At 39.4% G+C, this 25,107-nt stretch overlaps 1 protein-coding gene and 1 long non-coding RNA gene across 14 annotated transcripts in view; one reads left to right on the top strand and one right to left on the bottom strand.

Moving 5' to 3' along the window:
- The window catches only part of CELF2 (CUGBP Elav-like family member 2), an 814,981-nt gene that overhangs the window by 604,305 nt on the left and 185,569 nt on the right, over positions 1 to 25,107 (bottom strand). The window contains exon 2 of the mRNA XM_077897256.1: positions 18,219 to 18,257. The gene's annotated coding sequence lies outside the window, so the exon portion shown is untranslated. The remainder of the gene's footprint in view (positions 1 to 18,218; positions 18,258 to 25,107) is intronic.
- The window catches only part of LOC144313861 (uncharacterized), a 32,047-nt gene continuing 18,755 nt past the window's right edge, over positions 11,816 to 25,107 (top strand). For 11 of the 13 annotated variants that reach the window (XR_013379472.1, XR_013379467.1, XR_013379468.1 and 8 more), the window contains exons 1-2: positions 11,816 to 11,947; positions 24,064 to 24,272. This is a non-coding gene — a long non-coding RNA (uncharacterized LOC144313861). Of the gene's footprint in view, positions 11,948 to 24,063; positions 24,423 to 25,107 lie in introns of all 13 variants that reach the window. The other 2 variants (XR_013379474.1, XR_013379478.1) reach the window with 2 other exon arrangements.

Genomic DNA, 25,107 nt, shown 5'->3' on the forward strand with positions numbered 1-25,107 from the left:
AGATACATTATTTTAATTCCATTTGCTGCTTCCTTTCTGCTGATGTATTGACCCATGAAGCTTTGACTGGATGTCCTGTAATTGGCATTTGGCAAAGGCTGCTATCATCATCATCCTTTTCATATATGAGTATTTATTAAGCACATATTGCATATATAATACCTTGCAAGGGCAGGCAGCTTAAAGACCACAGGCCAGAAATAGCCTTTGCTTTTATAAATTTATATAATTATGCCTTCATTTTTTTAGAGAAAAATTTAGTCTGTGTGTGTGTGTGTGTGTGTGTGTGTGTGTGTGTTTGCAACAGTCAGGGTGAATACCAGTATGCTCACGGGATTGTTATTTCTTAACTTAAATATCATTTCCCACCATTTTCAGTATATTATTTCAATCATACACAACTGTATTCTGGGCTCAATAATAATATTTATATCAGAATCCAAGGCAAGATCTTACAATGAGATACAGTCAATAAAAAGAGAAGCAAACAAGAAAAATAGCTCTCAAGTGGAATAATATGGAATGCTTTTCTTATAATTTCCTATTCTTTCTTGAGTCAATGACTTTTCTTATCATTGTGCTCTATAATATTCTTTTCCTTCCCCTTAGTTTTGCACACGGACATGAGTTTTATGTTTTAATTTGGAACTATTTTATATGTGCCCAGTCATTTGTTTGTGTTTCCTTCTTCGGGGCCATCTAATATCATTGTCCTGTGTCCCAAGACATCAGCCCTTATATAGATTAATTGGTTTGGCTAGAAACAGTGCCCAAAGCCATCACCACTCTGTTAATCCCATGAGCTGTTGGCAAGTCATTCGCCTTCTTGGATCTCAAAGTCTTCATCCGCAGAGCAGGTTGATGGGATTCTAGAGAATCTTCTGGCTTCGAGATTTTATTTCTATATTTGTTTAAACTTACATGTTCATTATAGAAACATGATCCTTGTGTTTCTGGTTTGTGGACTTAGCCAGTGCTATGAAATACTGCACAACAGGAAAATTTCCAGTGATTTCTAGTAACAGACCAAACATTATTGAAATAAATTTATAGAGGCTAAATCGTACAAAGCTGGATTTTAGAAAAAAAAATATTGAAAAGGAGATCATCTTGTTCAACTGTCCCACTCATGCAGGAATCCCACTTACATCACCTTTGACAGACGGTCATCAGTCTGCTTCTGCCTCAACAGTGACCAGTTGCTTACCCATTCTTGTGGCAGGTCATTTATATTGTCAATCAGCTCTGATTGGGGAGGGATTCTTTTCTTTATGTGAAACAAAAATCTGCCTCCCTGTACTTTACCCAATTTTTCTAATTTTGTCTCTAGATTAACAAGGAATGCATCTCACATTGTCATTGTTCAAGTGTTTAAAGATAACTATCATTTCACCGTTATCTGACATGAACTTCATTCAATTGACCTATTTTTTCTATCTTAAATAAAGGAAAGAAATCTATTTTCACCCTGCCTGACATAAGCAAAAGCCCCTAATAGTATCAGATGGCGAGGCTTTTGCTGACATTTAATAAAGTGTCTGGAGATTGAGGGTACACACTCCAATGGAGAATTTCTAGATCAAATTGTACACTGATTATAGAGTCTGGCTTCTGTAATTAGTACCCTAAAATTGAGTTATTATTTATATTGCCACCAGAGCATTGTACTCAAAGAGCTGGCATTTCAAGTGAAGTTGAATATCTAACTGGGGTTGATAGAGAAGGGGAAAGCCCCATCACCCCCCAAAGTCAGAGCTCACGATTTTAACATTTATCTCAAGGATTGAGGTTCTATTGAAAAACTGACCTGATTTTGGAAGATAAAAGTCTGAGTTCTAGGCCAGTCTGGAATAGTCACTTATAAAATTAAAGGCTTTCTGGGTTTTCTTTGGTGTTTTCATTGGCTCTATCTCCTCTCTTTCAATTCACTAGAAGACACATAAGTTATCTTTGGTTGGCTGACCAATATACCTACTTAATGTTTTGGTAAAAGGTTAAAGTTGTAAAATCTAGGTTAAAAAAGGTCACTGAGCTACGTATCTGAAAACTTGAGTATTATTCTTGACTCTGCCACTAACTACTATGATCTTTGACAGTACACTTAAATTCTTTAGATTTTAAGTTTCTTAATACTTAATCTGAGAGGATCGAGTTGAGACTCTTTAAGACTCAAATATCCATTCCTTTTCAACAGTAATATTCTTAAGGAAGGATTTTGAACTACTTGAGAATTTTAATACAGTGCCCTCTTGCTTCCTATTATTAGGAATAACTAAAGGTTGGTTGCATTTGGTCAGGCACCTGCTAATATGACTTAGGCACCTTCTTTGTATACCATGTTGAGGCCCGTGGGTTTTATTACTGTGAAGACAGAACCTGAGAAATGCAGTGGTGTTCCAAATGCTGTGAGTCCAATATGAGGCTGATGGGTTGAAGTTGATGATGGAATGACCATTTCTTTGAGATCTTGGTTATGTGATTAGTCCTAGCTAAGTCTGGGTTCCATTACTCTAAAATACCTGGTTGGGGATGGAGACTTGAAAGGGGTGTTCTCTTTAGTATTTCTACAATCGGTTACATGGAAGGCACTCACTCAATTTTGGCTGAATTTAATTCAAATGAATTAATGGTAAGTCCAAACAGAAAAGTTTTGTCACTTGTTACTATTACCTTATTCCTAATGGGGTAATCGATTTAGATAAAGTCAATTTCAGTATTTGAAAACATTTAATGACTTACACAATTCAACAAATGCATATATAGGGACGCCTGGGTGGCTCAGCGGTTGAGCGGTTGAGCATCTGCCTTTGGCTCAGGGTGTGATCCTGGAGTCCCAGGATCAAGTTCCACATCAGGCTCCCCGCAGGGAGCTTGCTTCTCCTTCTGCCTGTGTCTCTGCTTCTCTCTGTGTGTCTCTCATGAATAAATAAAGAAAATAAAATCTAAAAAAAAAAAAAAAACAAATGCATATATAGTCACAGAGTTCTCTCTTGATTTTAAAGCTGTGAGAGTTGACTGAGCTACATACACAGATAATTGAAAAAAAGAAAAAAAATGTGTGTGTTGGGTTTGCCACTCTAAGGAAAGACTCACCACTGGAGAAACATTGACAGGTGTCTTATGATAGATAATGTTGTTCTTTTCTGCACCACGTTCAGGCAAAATTTATGAGCAACTCATGTAAATGAATGCAGTTTGTATTACATCCACATAGCCAATCCAAGCATTTAATAATCAGTGCCAGTGTTGCTAATTTTTCTTGATTTCCTAATTTCATGGGCTAGCTCCCCTTCTTTTTCTTTCACCTCAATATCATTTCCATCATTTGATACATCTGCCTTTGGAAAACCTGAGGTCTTGTTTATTTTATAGTATAAGAGCCCATGCACACCCTTTCCTTTCCCATCCTTGAGTGCTCTGAAGGTGGGAGGGTCCAGATATTATAAAGTGGAAGGCATGGATGGAGGACGTGAAGCTGGTTGAGATGCGCTGGAGGGATACCCGGATAGGGTAGTGGAATGAACAGAGAGAGGGAAGACGCAATGTTCCCCTGCATCACAGACATCATCCACCCATTCATTCACCCACTCTTTCACTGAACAAAAATTTGTTGAGTGTCTACTTTGTGCCAGGTGCTAGGTAATAGGAATAAAGATGCATAAGCAGATGTGATCCTGCATTCATGGAGTCTATGGTCTACATGGAGGAGACCATGAAAGCAACATGATTTATTGAGTACTATTGGGAAAAGTGGACATAGAAGGGACCCCAGCCCTAGCTTGGCTTCTTGGAGGAAGAGTCATCTGCTCTGAAACCTGAAAGATGAGGCTGAAATAGCCAGGGACAAGTGGGGAGGGATACAGGAGAGAGACCCTGCAGACTAAGAGGACACTTTGAGTAACTGGCAAATTAAGGACATTTAAAATAGATTATTTCAGCAGGGGAGTGATGGAAAATCCAGGAAGCTTTGGGGGGGGGGGATATAAGCACCAACTTTTTTTCTGATCTTCTAAGTACTAAGTAAGTGAGAGGTTTGAGACTCCACTTTAGATTTTTGTGTATAATTTCAGGTGGAGTGTCTTTACTCTGCGTTGCCATCACTCCCGCAGCCCCACCTGGACACTGAAACACAGTCTTTCATTAATTACATAGTAGGGATTGAATGTTTTCAATGCAAATGCTTCAGAGGGTTTCCAAACTGCTAAGGAAAAGTCTCACTATGAGTCTTTCCAGTTTCTCAAAGGGAAGGGGGCAGACTTCAGTGCTACAGTGAGTTCAGGGATCTCTGAGTCATAGGAGAAAGGGGGAAATGGGTCTCACACATTCGCATGGTTTCAGAGTTTCACAAATGTCTTCTGTGACTTGATGCTCATTTGTGGAAGAATCTGGAAGGAAGTAGGGCCGGAGGGAAGTGAGGTTGGGGAAAGAGAAGAGAAAAGGATTCTTATACAGGCTTTCTCATCTCTGCTGGGATGGGCTGAGGAGGGAGCACTTCAATGGGAATGCTGATAACTCTTTTACCATCAAATACTATGACCACCATTAAAAGTTCTTCTACGGTTAAGAGCCTGTGCCTGGACCCAGTCAGCAAGATGCGCTGGTCATCAGTGTTGACAGACAGCAAGACAAGGGAGAAAGCAGGGTGCCTGCCTGAGAGTTCACTAAGCTCCAACTTTCCAGCAAAACCGTCTCACAGAGAAACCAGAGACTGTATGTACTCCATTGCCATAGATGACGATCAGCCTTTTAATTTTGTAGTTTGAGATAAAGTACCCCTTGATGCATATTTGATTATTAATTATTATATTATTGTTCATTATTTCTGAAAAGTAATAACATGTTTAATAAAAATCTGAGCTACAATAATGAAAATCATTTAGATAATTTCGAGCATTTCAACCTCCCGAGGACTTCAATTTGATTTCTAAAATACAGTAGAAACTTACTAATTCAGACTAATGACAGAGAGCCCCATTGTGAATTACTGAATTTTGCAGATGAATGGGTATGCAAACAGAAAAAAAAATCAAGGAAAGTAAATCACACAATATGCTTTATCCATTTGTTTTGACAATGGCAGTTCAGACTTAACAGTCTATGATAAAACTGTGCTGCGTATCAGTAAATGTATTGTCGCTTGTTTCATAAAGATGATGAAGTCTTGGTGATCAGAAATCTCACTATAGAACTCAGACATTAAATCCTTGCTCAGAGATAGCTTTGGGACTGCAGGGGTTTCAAATAATTATCTGGCTTACAAAGTACTGAAGTGAGAACCATGGAGTTCTACTGTAAATGCAAAGCGAGGGACAGAGGTAAAAAAAGATAGTTTAATCCATCTTATGCTTGCCATTTCGTGTTGCTATAATATTTTTTTCTGCAATCATGGGTCTTTTGAGGCAGAAGTGACCTCCTATACATTCTCTTGCCCAACCTCCTAGTCTACTACACTGCTGTATCGATTACGGTTTTATGATTTTTCCTTCAAGAAAGGGCGAGATCCAACCTAATTACATGCCATCCTCCCCTCGCCTGGGAAAGGGCTGCACATTTTGTTATGTGTGGAATGAGACCCAGGCCCAGGGATAATGTTGGGATTCGGAATGCAACGCACCTCAATTTTTATGACCCATCGTTTTGTGCGACCTCCTTCTCTTCTCCTTTCTATTAAGCTAGATGAATGGTTCTCAACCCTGGCTGTCCACTGAACCACTGGGGAATGATTCAAACACACCATTCCCCACGTGCAGACTTTCTGCCTTGATTGATGATTGAGAGCTGCTTAGAGACCGTACTTAAGAGGGACCCATGTAGAGCTGTCTTTATCTTCAGTTTTCTACTCTGTGTCCTTCCTAGGGCCGCAGCAGCGAGGATCAGGGTAGATGGCAGGGCAGGGTAGGGGCAGGCTGGCTGTCAGGTGGAGGAAGGGAGTAGAAGCCCGAGCCCGGCCTCAGCAGGCCAGGTTTGAATTCTCAGCCCATCACTCACTCACTGGGCCACTAGCTAAAACTACTTAACATCCCTCTGCTCAGGTTTCCTCACCTGTGAAATGCAGAAAATAAAACCATCACCTCTAGAGAGTTGTGATGAAATGAGTTAACTTACACCAAGGGTTCAGAACAGTTCTCAGCATGTGGCAAAAACTGTAAGCTTGGCAGTTGTCATTCAAAGGGATCCAGAGGGCAAGGACATCGCTATGTAAGGCCTGCAGGTTCTGAAAAAATTAGGCTGCCGCCCCCCCCCCCCGCCCCCGCCCAGGAGACAGCAGAATTGCTGAGGGCTGTCAGGAAGCCTTTGGGTAGGCACCAGACATGGTCTGAAATGGAGACCGTTCTATAGGATCTTCTACTAGAGAAGCAAGCTTATATGAGAAAAGGGCCAAGGGGCTAAAATCACTTAGAGTGAAAGATGGGTATACCCAAGCTCTGACAAATTCCGTTCATCGCCAAACCCAGATCTGGAACAGCTGTTTTAGAAGGAAGACTGGTTCTTAAAATGCTTGCTTCTCCATGGAAGGAGCCGTTGTGCACACGTGATGAGCCTGGTTGAGATGTCCCAAACACTGACACAGCCATAGTGACTCCTTGGGGTCGGTGGGGTTGGGGTGGGGTGGGGTGGGGACACCTCGGCAAGGTGAAATCCCAAAGACTGGCAGGTGAGAGACACTGTGGAGGAGAGAATCGAATGAAGAGGAAAATTCTGGCAAGAGCAAAAAGTTAAGCATACCTTCAGCATTCTTCTCTCGAAAGTAAAACCCAGACTTATTGAGGATTTGTAAATTGTTCATTTTGTGGTGAATATTTCCCTTTTTAGTGGCAAAATTTACATTTTTTTTGGGGGGGGGGTCTCTTCTTCCTATTCTGTATCTTTTTGTTTCAAGCCAGGCAAGGCTCGGGGGATAGAATACAAGTTTAATACCGGCCTAAGCCAAAACTAATTAGGGAAGCAAACTCGCTGCTCCCCTCAAAAATCAAACATTGCATTCCAGAATCAAGTCAAAATGACTTTTAGATTGTCTGTTATTTGGGAATATCTGTACAGCGGCTCCTTCAATTACCGAGTCTAATTTGGAGTTGACTGCAAATTTAAGTACTTTTAGCAGGAGAAGTTCATGAGTCATTCAGACTAAATCTAATTCATTTGTACAGTATTTCTTGGGCAAAGGTGGGTAGCTAGGGATTCACCTAAGTCTAGAGGAGGGAAAAGCTGCGGTGTGAGGGACTTTCTAAGGGTCCCTAAGCGAGGAGGCAGCTGAAATGGAAAATCGTATGTGCTTTCCACATCTGCACCCTGTCCTGCCTCCTGCTTTTGCCTTAACTTGCTTGCTGGCACCTCGGACTGCTCCCGGCCCCCACTCCCTCTCTCTCTCTTTGCACAAACACACAGAGGCTATGCTGGGGGGAAAACAGCCTGGTTATAGCATTGTTCACACATGTGATGTCTACATGCATCTCCGCATCGTGCACATCCTGTGAAAGCCTGGAGACCGTGGTATTTGGATATAATTGAAAGGGCGCATGCTAATTTGGACACTGTGACAGCACCGTAACCAAGATTCACAGTTGCAAATGCTTGACAACTCAGCTATTGGGTGAAAAGAGGGTGATGGGAATCTGATTTGATGGGATGACCCTTTCTGACATGTGAACAAAGAAACCTGCGTATCTATTTTTAACCAGGCTCTGGAGACTTCCAGTAATTGACATTCGGAGCTGAGGCTCCTACTTGTCCCAGTTCCTGGAGAGATTTGCATCTTTTTCCGTGTTTGGGTTTTGTCTGCCTCATCCTTCGGAGCAGGTGGGGAAGCAGGATTCGTCTCTGGGGTGGCAGAAGGCTTTTCAACCCGGAGTCTAGGGTCTTCTACTCCAGGCAAGCTGCGAACACGGTTCCGAGCATTTCTGAGCTGTTCTAGCTGAGGGCCCCTGATAAGCTAAGTCTTGGCATCATGGTTGTGGTTTATCGGTGTAGGGAAAAGGGAGGCATCAAGCCTGCATCCTTGAGTTGAGGTGCAACAGAAGGAATAATGAAGCCAAAACTTGGTAGCCAGGGCTCCTGTGAAGTTTTCTCAAAGGAGGTAGTGATCAGATTGCAAAATTGTAAAGTCTGTGGATTTGGTTTCCGGGGCTTTCCCTTGTCTCACTATCTCTTCTCCACGGTGTTCCTCATTTTGCCCTGTCCGTCTTCCCATATTTGGGTCTTATTCTGTCTTTTCCTAAATAAAACCACTCCCTATAGCAGGGAATGATTGACCCATACTGAGCCATGGGTGCATGGGGCTCATGCACTACTTCTCAGAGTGTGTGCTTTTTATTTTATTTTATTTTATTTATTAGTTTATTTTAGCATTTTAATAGAAATAAAGCCTTTATGCCAAAGATGTAAAACTTTTGCTTAGGGATTTCAAATATCTAGCAGGGGCCGTATTTTCAGTTGAGGGTAGAGATTGGAATTTTGTTCTTGTTTTTTCCTGGAATTATTATTATGTCAACATTTAACTACTGAGATACAACTTCTCTCTATTTAAGCCCAGCCTCCCCTAAGATGAAGGTAGGAAGAGTGTGAAATGTGGAAAATATTTTCATGGTGCCATTCTATTCTTCACCATCATCAGAAGGGTTACTGGTATTTTCTAAGTAAAATGCAAATCTCTTCACTCCAACTGAAAGCCAGAAGTAGTTAATAATGGCTCTTAGAGTAGAGACCGAAATCCTTTGGGAGGCCAGCAAGGTCCCCGGAGGTTGCAGCCTTCTCTGGCTTCTTCCTGAACTCTCCCCACCCCACCCTTGATAGGGCTTTCTCCAGCTCCTCAGCTATAAAATCCAGTCTGCCTCAGGGGACCACCTCCTCCACACCAGGACATCTGATCCTCCCTTATCTCTCTGCCTGAAAGTTGCACCCTCACTTCTCCCGTCCTCTCCATCCCCCACCCCACCTGTCTATCTAGATGACTACAGATCACCCTGCAGATATTGGAGCAAATGTCACTTCCTCAGGGAATATTTTGATGATTAGGTCTCATCTCCTTGTTATTTGCTCTATTCTTATCCATTACAGCACTGAGACAATTTGCAATTATACCTCTATTTGTGCCATTATTTACTGAGTGCCCAAGTATCCATTTCCATAAGGACGAGGGCTGCATGCGAAGCATTTACCACTGATGTTCCCATCTCTAGCACACTGCCTGGCTCACAGGGTGCAATGAGTAGCAGTTATGACGTCAAGCAGTTTACGTACATAACTGACAAATTATATCGAAGCCCTGAAGTTTCATAGAAATTTTCTCCCATCCTGACTGAATGATCATCATGATGGTAAGTTTAGTGACCAGAAGAGACCTTAAATGGAGTTGTCTTCAAAACATGTATTATTTTCTTGGCGTTTGATATGTATGGCTCCATGTTTATACACACATACACATGCAGCGTAATTGGGATAATATTTAATTTTTCAAAGGATCCTTTTCATCTTCTAACATATTTTCTTATCAAAAAAAATCTCTGTGAGTAAAGTAAGGCATTTTATTCTGAAAAAATTAAGATACATGTCTATATATACATACATATCATCTTATAGCAAGATGTATATCTTACTACAGTGTGTAGTAGTAGTAGTTACCTACTATAGTATATAGTGTATATATATGTATAGTGTTGGTATATAGTAAATATATATATATATAAAATATACATATTACCTTAGTGTATATAGCACATAATATATATACACACTATAGTTTGTATCTCCTATGCTACGTAGCATGTATATAGCATATATACTGTATATGTACCAATTTACTAGTGTATAATTATATATATAATGGATATACAAGCTTACCACCATATTGCATATATTTACAAAGAACCACACTGTAGGCTAATTGCAAAGATAGACTTCATTACTGACTTGTGTAATCAAGAGTGACGGTTAAGATAGTGTTGACTCTGTGTGGGTGTTGTTGAGAAGCTTGGCTCTAGACAGCCCTTCCTTCCGTGTTGGCGTGTGTGAAAATGGCTCTTCTGCTGTTTGCTTATGCTAATAAATGGATGCTTTGAGAAGTCTTTCATTGCTGACTTTTCTATAAAGTGAAAGGGAATAAAACAGTAGTCAGTCAGGAAGCAGTTCAGCCGAAAATGTGTTTGCTGCACAAGCACATTATTGGACCAGAGCCTCAGACCTACAGTTCATTGAGGATGCTGTTCCTCTCTTTGGATGATAATCCTGAAAACTAATGGATGTATGATTTTAAGAAAGTATGTGGTTTCTCTTTTTAAGGTACATGAGGTTAGGAAGCACAACAACAACAAAAAGAAAGCTACACCTATGTTTCATGTACTTTGCATCAAGGACTCTGCTCAGTACTTCTGGTTTTTAAAAAGATTTATGTATTTATTTAGGAGAGAGAGAGAGAGCATGAGTGGGAGGGGCAGAGGGAGAGGGAGAGAGAATCTCAAGCAGAGTGCAGAGCCCGACGAGGGGGCGGGGGGGCTCCATCTCACGACCCTGAGATCATGACCTGAACTGAAACCAAGAGTCAGGTGCTTAAACCAAGTGTGCTACCAGGCACCCCAGCACTTCCATATGTCTTATCTCTTATTTAACTCTCCCCATATGCTGAGAGACATAGGTATAGTTAGTGACATCTTACAGCAGAAAACTCAGTTAACCTGCATAATCAGTAGCCTGATTTGTGGAACGGTTCTACCGTTCTGAGTGCCAGGAGTCAATTCCATTGGCTTAGGATCCTCTCCTGAAGCCCCTTTTCCAGTTAACCTGAATACTCCACCAGAGATTTACTGTCCTATTAAATGAGTTTCTAGGATCTATGAAGTGAAATGGCTGGTGTCATGTCAGGGCTTGTGGGTTACGATCCCAGCCCTCATGATTGCCTACAGAGCTGGTCTGTATACCGTTACCAGGTCTCAAACCTTGCCCTAAGCACTGCTTCGGAGCATTCTTAATGAGATGGATTTCCTGTGGTGCTCTTTCTTTGCAATGGACAGCGATCATCCAAGAGCTGCCCTGGTAATCTATCATCACTTCCCTACATCTCTCTCCCATTGGAAACATCCTGCAAACAACCACTACCATATTGGTAATTCCCAGGCATTGTTGGTGCCCTGTCTTGCTATTTATTAAGCCCTGTAGTCATTTGTTATACTCGACTTCCTCCAAAACCCACATTGGATGCTTGCTCTAGGTAGACTGCTACTTCTTTTGCCTTGCTCTAAGTCAGGTTGTCATAATAACATGTCCTAGTCATGATACCAAGCATCTTAAATATATTTTATTAGCTAATCCATAACACCACATTGTGAGATAGGAAATATGGTAATCCTCCTTTTTTTTTTTTTTTTTTTTGAAAAAGAAATTGAGACAGCAACAACAAAAGTGTTCCTTAGGACATACTGCTTGTAGGAGGTTGAGCTGAGATTTTTGCCTCCAGGTGTTCCGTCTTTACCCTGAACTATGGCCAACCAGCACATACTGATGGGAACCTGATGAGGGCAGCTGGGCATTCTTGACTTAGTTTACTACTTTTATTTTGGCAAGTCAGAATATCATACGTAGTGTACTGCTTTAGCACACATGTGAGTAACTCTTGTTAAATGAGACACATAGATCATTTTAATAACACAGAATTGAAAGACAGGAAACATACTTGTCTTATATAACTCAAGCCTCAGACATCAGGGAATTTCAGACTGGAGTACCTCATACCCTGGAGGTGACACCTGCAACTCAGACGTGGTAATGAGCCAGTCAAGTCAAGTTACAAAATTACAAGGTTCTGGAATTTTCAAGTATGAGGTCAGAGAATCTTCTGTCATGGAGGAAATCTGTAGAGTCTCAGACAGTAATGAAGAAGAGGAGAGAATTTGGAATTTGGAGGAATGATAGAAAGACGAAGTATAGTTGTGACCAGAGACCGCAGGTCCTAACAACGGTGAGTGCATATCTCACCCTTTGTTCCACAGAGCTAGCTACCATTTAAACCTCATTCTCAATCCTATCTACTCTGACTTCTGTCTGTGGAACTCCATCTGGTGTTTGGATTATTATCAGCCTGGGAAATATTTTCTGTGGGATTTCATATTTGATTTCAATTATGTTTGATGGGATTGGATTTTAAATTTAGTAGAAAAATGTTATGTGTATGTATATGGAGACAAGTTTGTTAAAATATACGTATTTCAAAATGAATCTACAGCATAATGCGGAAATACTTTCACTTCTGTTTAAAATCTTTGGGTGAATATAGGGTTTTCTTTGCAAATGTTGGGAAAAATACTCAATCATTTGTTAATCCGGGGTCTTTGGCAAATCTGTTTTGTGCCGCGGTGATATCCATAGCTTTTTTGGGTGTTGGCTTAGGAGCAAATGCATTGGCATAAAACCATCCTTCAGCAACTTTTTTTTTTTTTTAGCAACTTTTGTTAACACCTTTAGCCTCTGTGTCAAAAAACATTTCACAGTACTACGAAGTATATTCAAATACTAGTTTTAATTTTTCATGTTATGATTTTATTAGATATACTTTTTTGACCCAATATGTAGCAACAGTGATAAAAGATTATGGCACTCCAAAAGGAAACCATTCATTTTCTTACAACCAATTATATTGTCATGGATTAGTCTTAAGGTATTGATTCCATTTTTAAGGAAGCCAGATGCTATAAATCTTGTAAAGGTGCTGTGAATACTTAGTTGTCAGAGAGCAATGCACCCTGGATTTTCTCTGTCCTGGACATGCAACAAGTATCTTATTGGCTTAGTTCATTGTGGTATAAAGTCATCAGTAAATTTGAGAAAGCCACAAACAGAAAGAGTATGGGCAGGAACTGGGCAGCATAGGAAAACAGTGATGATAATCTATTGGCCTCGTTCTTTCCGAGTGTGGTCATGGGGATGGCATCTTTGAAATCTCATAGCATTGCTTCAGTGTTCCCTATGTGGAAAAGCAGTGCAGATCTGTTCATAAGTAAGTATTCTATCTCCTACCTCACAGGGTTCTGCAGCGTAGGTTACCTGATAAGTCCATGCTGCAGTTACAGGACCTACAGTTCTTATCTCGATAGTAGAACAATTAGTGCATCTGCTGCAATGTTGAAAGGAAAGAAATGCAGGTAAAATGTCCCCAAATTTAAAAACAAAACAAAACAAAACAAAAACAAAACTCTGGAGTGACCATAACAAAGCAAATTCTCACAACTCAAGGAGTTTTGATAAATGTGTTTAGGAGTGTTAGAAATGTGGCAGCCACAGGGAAACGTGTAGCTTAGAAAGAACAACTGTAAAAGTTTTAGATGCCAGAATCACAAGTTGGAATGGAAGAAATGATTTTGCTATTTGGTCCTTTGAGAAGGCCCATTGCTCCTTTTGGCAGAAATTCCCAGACATTCAGGCTGTTCTGATCATTTATTTCCCTCCTGCTTCAGGTAGTGAAGTGCCAGTGGATTGGGGAGTAAAGATGTGGGGGTAAGAGAAATTATGTAAATGTTGTGTGCTGGCAAGACAAATTTCAATCCCTTGAGGTCTTTTAAATGGTATTAATTCTAGAAATAAGACACAAAATTTAACCTTTTCATGCTAATAATGATTTCATAAAGAAAAACTCGTTAGTAAAGGTGACAAATATGAAGTTCTATTGAACATTTAAATTCCAGAATCTCAGTGAATGCCCCAGGGAGATATTTACCCAGCCAATGACTTTCTGATGTTATTAAGAAGTAATTTATTCAAGAAAGTCTCCATTCATGAGTTTACATAAGAACAATATCTACTTTACAAAGGCTTGTGTTCTCAATATAGCACATACCTAATTTACAATGACTTTTGGTTAAAATTTTCATTAGGTTGGTTCAATAGTATTTGATAATTTTAATTTAGTTTTATGAGATCCCAGGTTCCCATTTATAGGAAGAGAAAATGAATGCAGAGGAAATAAATTTTTAAAGAGCAAATTTATCTCTCAAATGAGCTCTGCTAATTTCAGCAGTAAATCTCAGGTGGAGGAAAGTTAACCTTTAGTATTTCTATGGCAGTCCTTTTGGGCATAGACTATGGGCATCCATTAAAAAACAGCTCAGACTCACAGCATCAGTGCTTTGCAACTATGCCGATATGCATAGAGATTCTACGACTCTCTTCTGTGAAATGCTGAAATGGAAAAGGAGCCCCAGGGTTTAAGCATGGGATCCCTGGGTGGCGCAGCGGTTTGGCACCTGCCTTTGGCCCAGGGCGTGATCCTGGAGACCCGGGATCGAATCCCACGTAGGGCTCCCGGTGCATGGAGCCTGCTTCTCCCTCTGCCTATGTCTCTGCCTCTCTCTCTCTCTCTGTGACTATCATAAATAAATAAAAATTAAAAAAAAAAAAAAAGCATAGGATGTTTTCATGGGTCCAAGCACAGGAAAGGAACAGTGGTCCTCAAGCATAAATCAGGCCCATGAAAACATAACCAAAATAGATGAAAAGTGAATGCTACAGGTTTCTGAAACAAGGGTTAAGGAGTATACAATTACGAGAGGTCAGGAATTTAGGTAGGACAGCCATGATTCAAGCTTTAGTCAAGAAAGTGAAATCAGGGCAGACTCAGAGTCCCGAATGGAGGATGAGAAAGCCACGTCATGGAGCCTGCCTGTCATCGGAGGTGGACCAGCCCTAACAATGTGATGCAGAATTTGCTTGCTTGATTGGAGAAGGGATGAGTTAGCAAGAGGTTGTGGTATGTGTGTACAAGTGTGTGCACGCATGCATGGGCTTACACATACACACACACACACACACACACAGAAAGTTAAGGTTTTTTAGCAACTAAGTTTTCAGTTAAAGCTATCTGATACAGACTTCATGGGGATAACTCCAAACTCTTTTCCAGTTAATCTGCAAATAGTTTAGGGCAATGAAAAGTGAAACACCCCCCACCCCCATCTTATCAACAAATTAAATGAATATACTATTTGCCACCAAGGAAGCAAGTCTAACCTCTCACAATATTGTCCCATATTGACAGATGGATTGTAGATAAAATTCTCTGTCATATCATTCAGCAGGGTACTGAAAATGTAGCTATGGGTCTTTTGTGGGTGCCAAAGACCACAGAAGGCAATCTAGTCCCTGCCCCACACTACCATTCTGAACTGGCCTCTTTCCTCCCTCTCTTCAGTAAGGAAGAGGATAGCTAAGCAATTATTCAACGAGTTTGATCAACATAGAAAACCAACCTAGACCATTCATTCACCTTCTGCATGTCAGCTTCTGTTTACTGAAGGCTCACTTGTGCAAATGTCTGTGGTCTATTAGGATGTTTCCTAGCCATATTTGGAACAGCCTTCTGGTTTCATCAGTAGGCATCCTGGGCTATAAAATCAACCTCAGATCAAGTAAAGATTCAAATGAACATCAACTAGTTTTTTTAGGTCTTGATCCTTGAGGCAGCATATAAAACCACTGAAACCAAAGTCAAGAGCCCTGTGTGATAGTTGTATATGGACTATCCAATCTGTCTAAAATACATTCTGCTAGAGTTAGCAGTGAATCTACAGAATATATTATGTGTGATTGTCATTGTCATTATAAGTTACAACTCTGTATTTTATGGTATATAATGAAATGAGATGATAAAAGTGACATCAAGCTTTGGATTCCAGTGTCTAAATCACCCGTTTTATTCATCGTTTGGCAGCTAAATGTCTTTTAAATACTGTGCAACGTTTTATGATTTAATGTTTGCCTAAAGAATGGAAAGCTGCATTACTAAGTAGAATCAGACCGTACCACATAAAACCACCAGAAGACAGGTGTTTAATCTAGTTTCTTTTGGCCTCTGAGAAGAAGAGTACAGGATCCATCTATCTCCAGACACCCCATTCTCCAAGGTTCATCAAATTCATGCTCTTCACCAAGCAAATTAAGAGTTTACCTGCTTTCCACTACTACATTTAACTTGTTCTAAAAATCCCTTCAAGCTCATCTTTTCTACTAAGAAATTGATATTTTGGTCTCTGGTGGTCATTTGTGTTTAGCCTTCTGTCTTTGTTGGCTTTGCTGTGACCAAAGAGAATTCATCATTAGGTAAGAATCTTAATTCCCAGTAGTTAAGAGTTCAGTGAAGTAGCTTCCAGTGCTATGAATATTAGGTGCCTGCTAGTTTTCTTGAAGACTCCAAAGCCTATGCGCCTTGTTTCTCTGATTTAGGAGCTTCAAATCAGGACATTGTATTCCTGTGATGGGAGGTGGCCTAATTTGACAAGGCACTCATGATTTGTGATTTTTATTTTATTGAACCCTCTGTCAATAGAAAGAGCTCTCCATCCCTCTCCCCCCCATCATTCATATTCCTGATAAGAATGGTAAGAAACAGCTGCAGCCATTCCAAACTCACTTTGTTTTGACTCTAAATCCAATAAATAATCATGGTCAACCCTCACATTAACAGAGGAGCAACCCACTTTGTATTGAGACCTCCATGAAGTGAGGGGGTCTATGACAGTCCTATTACTCCCTAGAATGTCCACCCATATGTTGGCTCATATTAAAATGATCCCAATTCTCTATTACCAATGCTTCCTCCATTCATCCCAAGGCATGAATTCCAGGCAATATGTGAAAATTGTAACACAGATAAGTCCCCAAGATGTTATTAATCATTCCTCTAGGTGCAGGAATTTTACAAGTTTTTTATTCTTTTTTTGTAGAATAGGAGGCCATGACAGTAGAAATTTTAAAGAGAGGTGGAGAAAGGGGATCAAGAAAGAGGGAGATGGATAAGAAACTGAAAATTCAGGGACTCGGGAGACACTCTTGCCTAACGGCCTTTGCCTTTGGCTCTCTTAACAAAACTCTAGGGTTTGACAGGCTCTAAATTGTTTCTTGTCACCCTCTCAATTAGAGAGGCTAATCCTAATATTAATGAACACTGCTGAGCAATAAAATGTAAAATATCTTTCCTCTCAAAACCAAGAAATCATATATGATCCAGATCACAACTACAATCCATGCAATGCATATGTATTTTAAGATTAAGTAACTTTTCCTTTCCCATCTGTGCTCTAAATCTGTGCCATATGTCACCTAACAAGGTATTTTCCATTATTCTTTTATTCAGTTCACTGCATTTTGTTCCTCTTGTCCCTTGAAAATTAGCCTGTCTGTAATCAGAAATCACTTCCATTCACAGTTCAGTGCATCTACTGTAGATGTGGCAAATGCTTGTTTACAGAGCTGGTAATTGGATTAAAACATTGAAAAGAAACAGAAAAATGGAATGTATTGAAAAAATAAAAAACACAAGCATAAAATCAACAAAACCAAAACAAATTAAAAAGCTCTAATGAATAAAATTGCTATTAATGGAAATCATTTATCAGTACAATGTTCCTGAGTTTGCAGTCCTCAATATTCAATTGAAATGATATTTAAAAACCTATAAGAGAAAAAGGAAAAGGATTCTGAATAGCTTTTCTGCGAGCATGACTTGAAATCGTTGATTAGTTTCTGTGTATCTTCTGGGCTGTTGTGAGAAATGGTCAGTCCAAAAATCTTTACCAGGTCTCGATACAGAAATACCACAGTCAGGAAAGCACTGCTGTGTTAAGTTATTTAAGGAAAATTAATTATTCTTTCAAATTTGGTATTATTATTTTGATACTTAAAAACACAGAAAAGAAAAAGTATGTATGACGTCTTTCCACACGGCCTTGCTGAGTGGTATGAACAGGTGATTGTGACGCTGACAGCATTGGGCATAGTGTGCCATTTTGTCAATTCAAGAGTGATGGGGTTGGTATATAGTTGACAGTTTGCAACCTAAAAACTAAACCCATAGGCCTAATTTTCTGAACATCCTTCCAATAACCTTATTCAAAATATTTTTTTTAAAGAAGCCAATGTTTTAGGAAAACAAAACAACTTGCAATCAAATAAACCAAGAGTAGTACAGGAATGTGAAATCAATTAGTCATACAGGAATGCCAATATCCAACAACAGGTAAACTTTGATATAAATGGGATCCAAAGAGACACAGGATCAGATTCAACAGTAAACAAAACCCAGAAGAGAAAAATCCAAAGAGATACAACAGAACCATTCACATATCAGAAAGCATAAAGCAAAAATCAAATAATCAAATCCATGTGATTAAAGTACCACCACTACCTTTAGTAGGTGTCTTCAGGTAGTTCATCTTAAGCCTACAGAAGAGAAGAGCTCTTACCTGCTTGGCTGGATCACTTCTTTCTTTAGTTCTGTAGACCTAAAGATGAAAAAAAAAAAGAAAGAAATGATTAAGTTCAGTTCTTGAATTTGAGAAAGATATTCTAGGCTAACATATTTCTAAAAAAATTGCTCATTTTTTTTTTGTTAAAAATGTTGCCATAAAAGCGACGTATAACAAGTAAGCCAATGATATGACTTTTGTGTTATTTGCTATCACTCATTGCTCATTGCATTCACTGGGGGACCCCTTCATTCTCAGGGTAAAATGATAGTGCTGCATTAACTGATTTCTGATTTCTGCCACACCTCTGTTGATAAAATGTTTACTAGAGTTTGTCTATGTTGCTTTGGGGATTTTGATGTCTGATGTTTACCTTTAATTTGATCCATGTCGATTGAATTGGGGGGTAGGAAGAAATTAATACCCTTCTTCTGCCACTGAAATTCTAAGGACTTAATATCAGAAATGACTGTAGGAATCAGCTTGGTCTATTTTCTTATGCTAGAAAATCTAGAACATCGACTAGTTGTTCTGGTCCAACGCCTAAAAAAAAAAAAAACCTATTTACTATGTGCAACATTGTTATTTTTTGGCCAAGCAATACAAAGGGGGTTCTAAAATGTTTTAGGTGAGTTACATTTCGCTTTTGTGATTGTCAGTGGTATAAGATTGATGAATTAGTGAGAAATGAGGAGTATTCTATTATAAATGGAAAATGTGAACCTAATGCTAGAAACCCCGAATCCTTTAGCCTAGACCTAGAATATGGGTAAACGTGGGCCAAATCCAGCCTGCTACCTGTTTCAATAGGATTAATGAGCTATAAATGTTTTTTACCTTATTAAATGGTTGAAAAAATCAAAATAATATCTCATGGCATGTGAAAATTGCACAAAATTCAAATTTCAGTTTCCATTAATAAAGTTTTATTGGAACATGGCCACACACATTTGTTTACATGCTGTCGATGGCTGCCTTCATTCTACAACGGCAGAGATGAATAGTTGGAACAGAGAGGATATGGACTACAAATTTTATTTTTATTTTTTCCAAAGATTTTATTTATTTATTTGACAGAGAAAGAAAGAGAGAGAGAGAGAGAGTGCGCGCACCAGCAGGGGGAGAAGGAGAAGCAGATTCCCTGCTGAGCTGGGAGCCCTATGCGGGATCCCAGGACCCTGGGATCATGACCTAAGCTGAAGACAGGTGCCCCTGGCCTACAAATTTTAAAATATTTACTACCTGGTCTTTTAAGAAAAACTGTATTGACCCCTGGCTTATGCTATGATTGAGCTCATCTTTGTTGACCCTAAAAATTAAGGTTAATCCATATAGATAGGTGAGTGATAGCTTTTATTAAAATAAATATGACTGTATTTCATTCTGGGGTCATCTAGGTCACTCATCGCCGACCATGAAGGGCATACTCATGGTCCTTAAAAGGAGTCCTTAACTATTTGTGCATGAAGTTCTAGATTGGCTTCATTGCTGTACTATAGTTACTTATCAAATCTACTTTTTATCTTATAACAAGACTTCAACACTCTCCTTTCTATTTGATAAAAATATCTAGAACATTAAAACAGTATGGAATAAATAGAAAATAAAGAAGCAAAACACAATATATAAGTATACATATAATGATTTATATGAAGCATTTGTATGATGTTCAAAGACAGAAACACTATATTTTTCATGACAATTATATAAGATATATATATATATGTACATATATATAATATGTATATTCATATATGTGTAGAAAAGGATTAACCTAGCTCCAAGAGAGGTCTGGCCTTTGCCCTTTGCTTTGCTCTTGGGAAGTAATTCATAAGCCTTTGGAATATCCTGCCTGATAAGAGTGCCATTGTTTATCTCAGGGCCAATGTGATTTACGTGATTTATGGCATCAAGGGGGGCCTTGGATCATGCTCTATCACCTCAAGTTCTGGAAGAGCTGGAGACAAAGGTCAGCCCAGCAGATAATCCCATGCTTATGTGACGAAGTCTCCCCCCAAAAAACTGGACACTGAGGCTTGGATGGGCTTGTATGGTTGTAATACTGTGTACATATTGTCACATGTCTTCTCTAGGAGAAGTAAGCACTATTCATACAACTTCCCAGGGAGGGGACAACCAAATGCTGTGCTCTGGGAGTCTTCCTGCCCCTTGTGCTGCTTTCCTTGGCTGTTATTCTGCCTTTCACTGTAATAAACCATCATCGTGAGTATAGCAGCTTTAGTGAGTTCTGTGTATCCTTCCAGCAAATTATGGAACCTGAGATTGGTTTTGGGGACCTGCTAGCTTAGGGCTGGCATTAGAGGTGAGGGTAGTTTTGGGGACCCCTGAAGACTGTAGTATATATGTATGTGTGTATATATCACAAAAAAATCACCATTAATAATCATTAATGTTTATCAGGGTTCGATAGTGAGCATGACATGGGGATTCTAGGAGTTAGCATCCTAGGATCTGATGATGGTTAAATGGATATTAACATATAATTATTCTTTAAGCCTTACATATACATTTTATAAACTCTTCTGTTATTATGGTATCTCATTTTTTAAAAAAAAAAGAGGTAAAATCTCCCTATAGAGCATGTTACTATAAACACATACAGGCATACATACACATAGAGTCCACTGAAGGATTGAAAGCATTCAGCTTCAGGAAAGGTTGCCATTCTGTCCTTAGTCTTATTACTCAAGGACTATTACCTATTTTTCACAAAAAAGTCACTTTGTTGTTCAAGGATCAAAATCATAATTCCCATGGTCATGTGCTAGAACATTGGTTTTAGTTTCTTTCATTCACTATTTGCTGGAGTCTTAGAAATTCTGTCCCACTTACATGTGTATTTCTCTTGTTTTGACTTAATTGTAGTAGAATGAACAACTTTTGTATAGGTTAGATGATGAAATGGCTAATATCTTAGCTACACATATTATCATAATAATCAACTGTAACTTCCTCTGCTTACAAGAACTGAGATTTCTCTCTCCCTTTCACCATCTACCCCAGTTCTGGGACTACTGTGTGCTTGGGTAAATAACTTTAAACTGATTGACCACAAGGAGGGTTTAAGCCCATCAACGCTTGGTCCCCTGTGTCCACAGAGATCCATTTATGTCCAGTTTCTAGACTCTTTGCAACCACTGCATGTCTACACAGCACAGGCACTACTGTCATATGGAAAGATCACCAACATCTTCCATGCAGGGAAGAGAAGATTGAAAAAAAGCACATGATTCCTCAGAATCAGTTCACTGAACTTCTTTAGTAGTTGCCAAGTAAGTGCTTAGTGTCTGACAAATCTGATGATAGCCCCACAATAGGGATGTTTTTATATGGTAATAGGTAAAGCAATTCTAAGTATTCATTTAACTTCTTAAGGTATCAGATATAATTTATTGACCTTTAAAAATAACCTAAAAATCCACAGTTTGGAAATATTTTTGCTAGATGTTGGGGGTATGAATCTCTCTTATGAAATAATAAAATTATAGGTAACAAAGGCAGAAGGATGATAAAGATTGGTGGTAACAAGTTGCATCGAATTGTCAGAGTAGGCCAAAGTAGAGTTTTGCTACAGACCTTTATCAGTGGTCTGCTCAGACAGAGGGATACATGTATACTAAAGCCAGAAACTTACCAGGTCATCTTATAAAGTTACTGTCTTTCTGAAGTCACTCAGATCCACGGTCAGAAAGTCAATTCCTGGTAATTGCATTACCTGGACTTCATCTGATTCTATTGTTCACGTGGCCCCAAATAATCAGGCCACTCTCATTGATTAGTGGCTTATTCTGGCCAACTGAACAATTCAATCAAATTGACCCTATGGCAACTTGTTTCATTGTTTAGCAGATAGCAGTTAGGATTCCCCCAAAGCCTGAGTCAGCCATATTTGAATCACTGAAAGCACTAAACACAAAGCTACTTCCAAGGAAAGAATGTGGTGGAGAGCAAGCCACGGGGTAGCACCACCATGTGTTGTTGAAAGTGGAACTCGGACACCCTAAGGAAGGTTCTCCCATTTTATTGTGTGTGACAATCACAAGTTAGTGGAACTTTTGTAGAAATGCTGATTTCTAAGCTCCATTCCAGAGACACTGATTCAGTATGTTGTATTGGGGCCCCAGGGATATGCATTCTCAAGAGCTTCCCAAGTCATTCTGATATTGATGATTAGAAAAACACTAGCCCGAAAATGTCAGAACTGCTTCTAAGCTTCAAAAATGTCACCACAGAATTCATGTGCTGAAGGCCTGGACCTTGCAGTGGCCTCACATTCTATGACCTAGTAGGAAAGGTTATATCCAATGGTCCTGTCCACAAGCCATAAGATTCATATGGCCATTATATAAATGGTACTTACTTGGCTTCCATATAATTTTGAGAATGTAAAGGATGTGACCCTCTGAAAGCATCCTATTAACATCATGTAAATGTATACTCTAATGTCCCCAGGGAATACTCTTGGCAGATTTCCTTCCCTAGACTACACATTGCTAGCGGTCATCATTACCTTACAGCTGTCAAATAAAACCATGAGCAGCTGGCTTGAATTGGTCTGCCTTTTTTTTTTTTGGACTATATTAAAAGATTTTATATTGTTAATAAATGGAGACAATTAAAGGTTAAGTATTTAGCTCATCCAGCCCTTAGAATAATGACTAATTATAAAGACAGTTTCAATTTAATTCCCCAAATTTAAATTTGGCATTCACAGTTATTAAAAGTGTAAGAGCTAAACCATAAACAACCTGTTTTATTTTTTGTCAAATTTTAATCAGAATTCTGTTATTCGGAAAGTGACCTGTTTTGTCTAATGGTCACAGCTGGGCTGGCCTATCAGTTAGGGTATTATTACTCTCATTGGAAACTCAAACTGAAAATCTACTTAATTTAGTTCAACAATTGTATGCCAAGTATGTGCTATGTTTAAAGCATGTATGAGACTCAGCCCTTGCCTGCAAGAGAATGAAATCTTAAGTAGCAATGATATGAAAAATGTGTCAGATCTCTAAGAAAAGTTCAAGTGCCTAAGGTTCAGAGGGAAAGGAAATTGTATCTTGTGAGGATAAATGAACATGTCATAAAAAAGGGGGTATTAGTAATGGCAGTTAAGCATGGGCTGTGTTGAGGAAATACCTACTCCAATCTGAGTGGCCTGCCGATTGCATTTTGGGAGTGATAGTAGATGATAGACCTGTTATCTTTCCATGTGTTTGGGCCCTGGCTCCTAGCAAGGCAACGCTAATTTCAAGATTAGGATCAAGATTTGCACAACCCCTTCAGAAAAAAAAAATATGTCGTGAATAGTTTGGAAATAAAATCATGTTATTTAGCTTTCCACACTGTAGCCTGGTGGGAGCCAACAAGATGATGTTCTGTTCCCTAGCTGTGTGAGCTCACTCATTCTCTCTGGGTCTTCATTTCTTCACTTGTGCAATACAATTCTTAGGACTCCTCCTGATTTCTCAGGAACATCAACATAATAAAAACTTCTATTTGATTGGATGCCTGGGTGGCTCAGTGGTTGAGCTTCTGACTTGGGCTCAGGGAGTGATCCCAGTGTCCTGGGATCGAGTCCCGCATCAGGCTCCTCACGGGGAGCCTGCTTCTCCCTCTGCCTGTGTCTCTGCCTTTCTCTCTCTCTCTCTCTGTATCTTTCATGAATAAATAAATAAAATCTTTTTTAAAAAAGCAACAAAAAACCCCTTCTATTTGATTAAGATTTTACTCTTCTCTAAACAACCCATATGTTATCTCTGTTGATTTCTATAACCAACCTTGCAGGGAATTTGGACTGATGTTTTAATCTTCAATTTTGCAGGTGAGGGAAGAAGTAAACCAAGAGAAGAAGAAAAGTATATTGTCTGAGACCACGCTGCTTTCGGTGAGAGAGCCACAGTTCAAACCCATGTCTACTGCCACTAAAAACCGCCATTAAGCTGCCTCTCTTCACAGTGAGGAGTGAATAGGGTGGATATACAAACATTGTGTAATACAGACAATGTCAAAACTCCGTGAACTATAGCCCAAGTAATATTCTTGTTCAAATCTCTAGATTTTTTTATATATAACTTTTAAGGAAAAAAGAAACCATTAAAAGCGAAGAATCATAAAATGACAACAAATAAAAAGTTTATTTCAGAGAAAGCAAAATAGAAATAACCAGGTCAAGCAGATATAGTAAGTGTCTCTGATACAATACAACACTTCATCCAAAGTGCAACACTCAATCCATTTTTTTGGCCAAAAAACACTTAACACAAACTTATCAGGCCTCTAAATTGCACCTTCCACTTTATAAGAAACATAACAGATAGGAGAATAAGCTGAATGGCAACCAAGAGGAAGCAACCAGTCAAATCCCGAAGGTGGGGCACCCTGTTGGGACAACTTTCTTGGCCTCCTTAACAGATGAAGGTCACGAACTGGAGGATGGCATTGAGCAATGTAGGGAGTGGTGGGAGGGGAGGATTGAAAGAGACCTGAGGAGAATCTGGGGTGCTATCCTAACTGCAGTGATGATCTCACGGATGACTACATACAGTAAAACCAAATTGTATGTTTTTAAGTATGTGCAGTTTATTGTATAAACTGCAATAAACCTAAGCTTTTCTTTTTTTTTTAAATCCATGAAGTCTATCCCTTTATTTTTTTAATTTTTATTTATTTATGATAGTCACACAGAGAGAGAGAGAGAGGCAGAGACACAGGCAGAGGGAGAAGCAGGCTCCATGCACCGGGAGCCCGGCGTGGGATTCGATCCCGAGTCTCCAGGATTGCGCCCTGGGCCAAAGGCAGGCGCCAAACCGCTGCGCCACCCAGGGATCCCAACCTAAGCTTTTCTGTGCCAAAAGCTAACAGTGAT

This window comes from Canis aureus, chromosome 5, assembly GCF_053574225.1.
Source record: "Canis aureus isolate CA01 chromosome 5, VMU_Caureus_v.1.0, whole genome shotgun sequence".
NCBI lineage: Eukaryota > Metazoa > Chordata > Mammalia > Carnivora > Canidae > Canis > Canis aureus.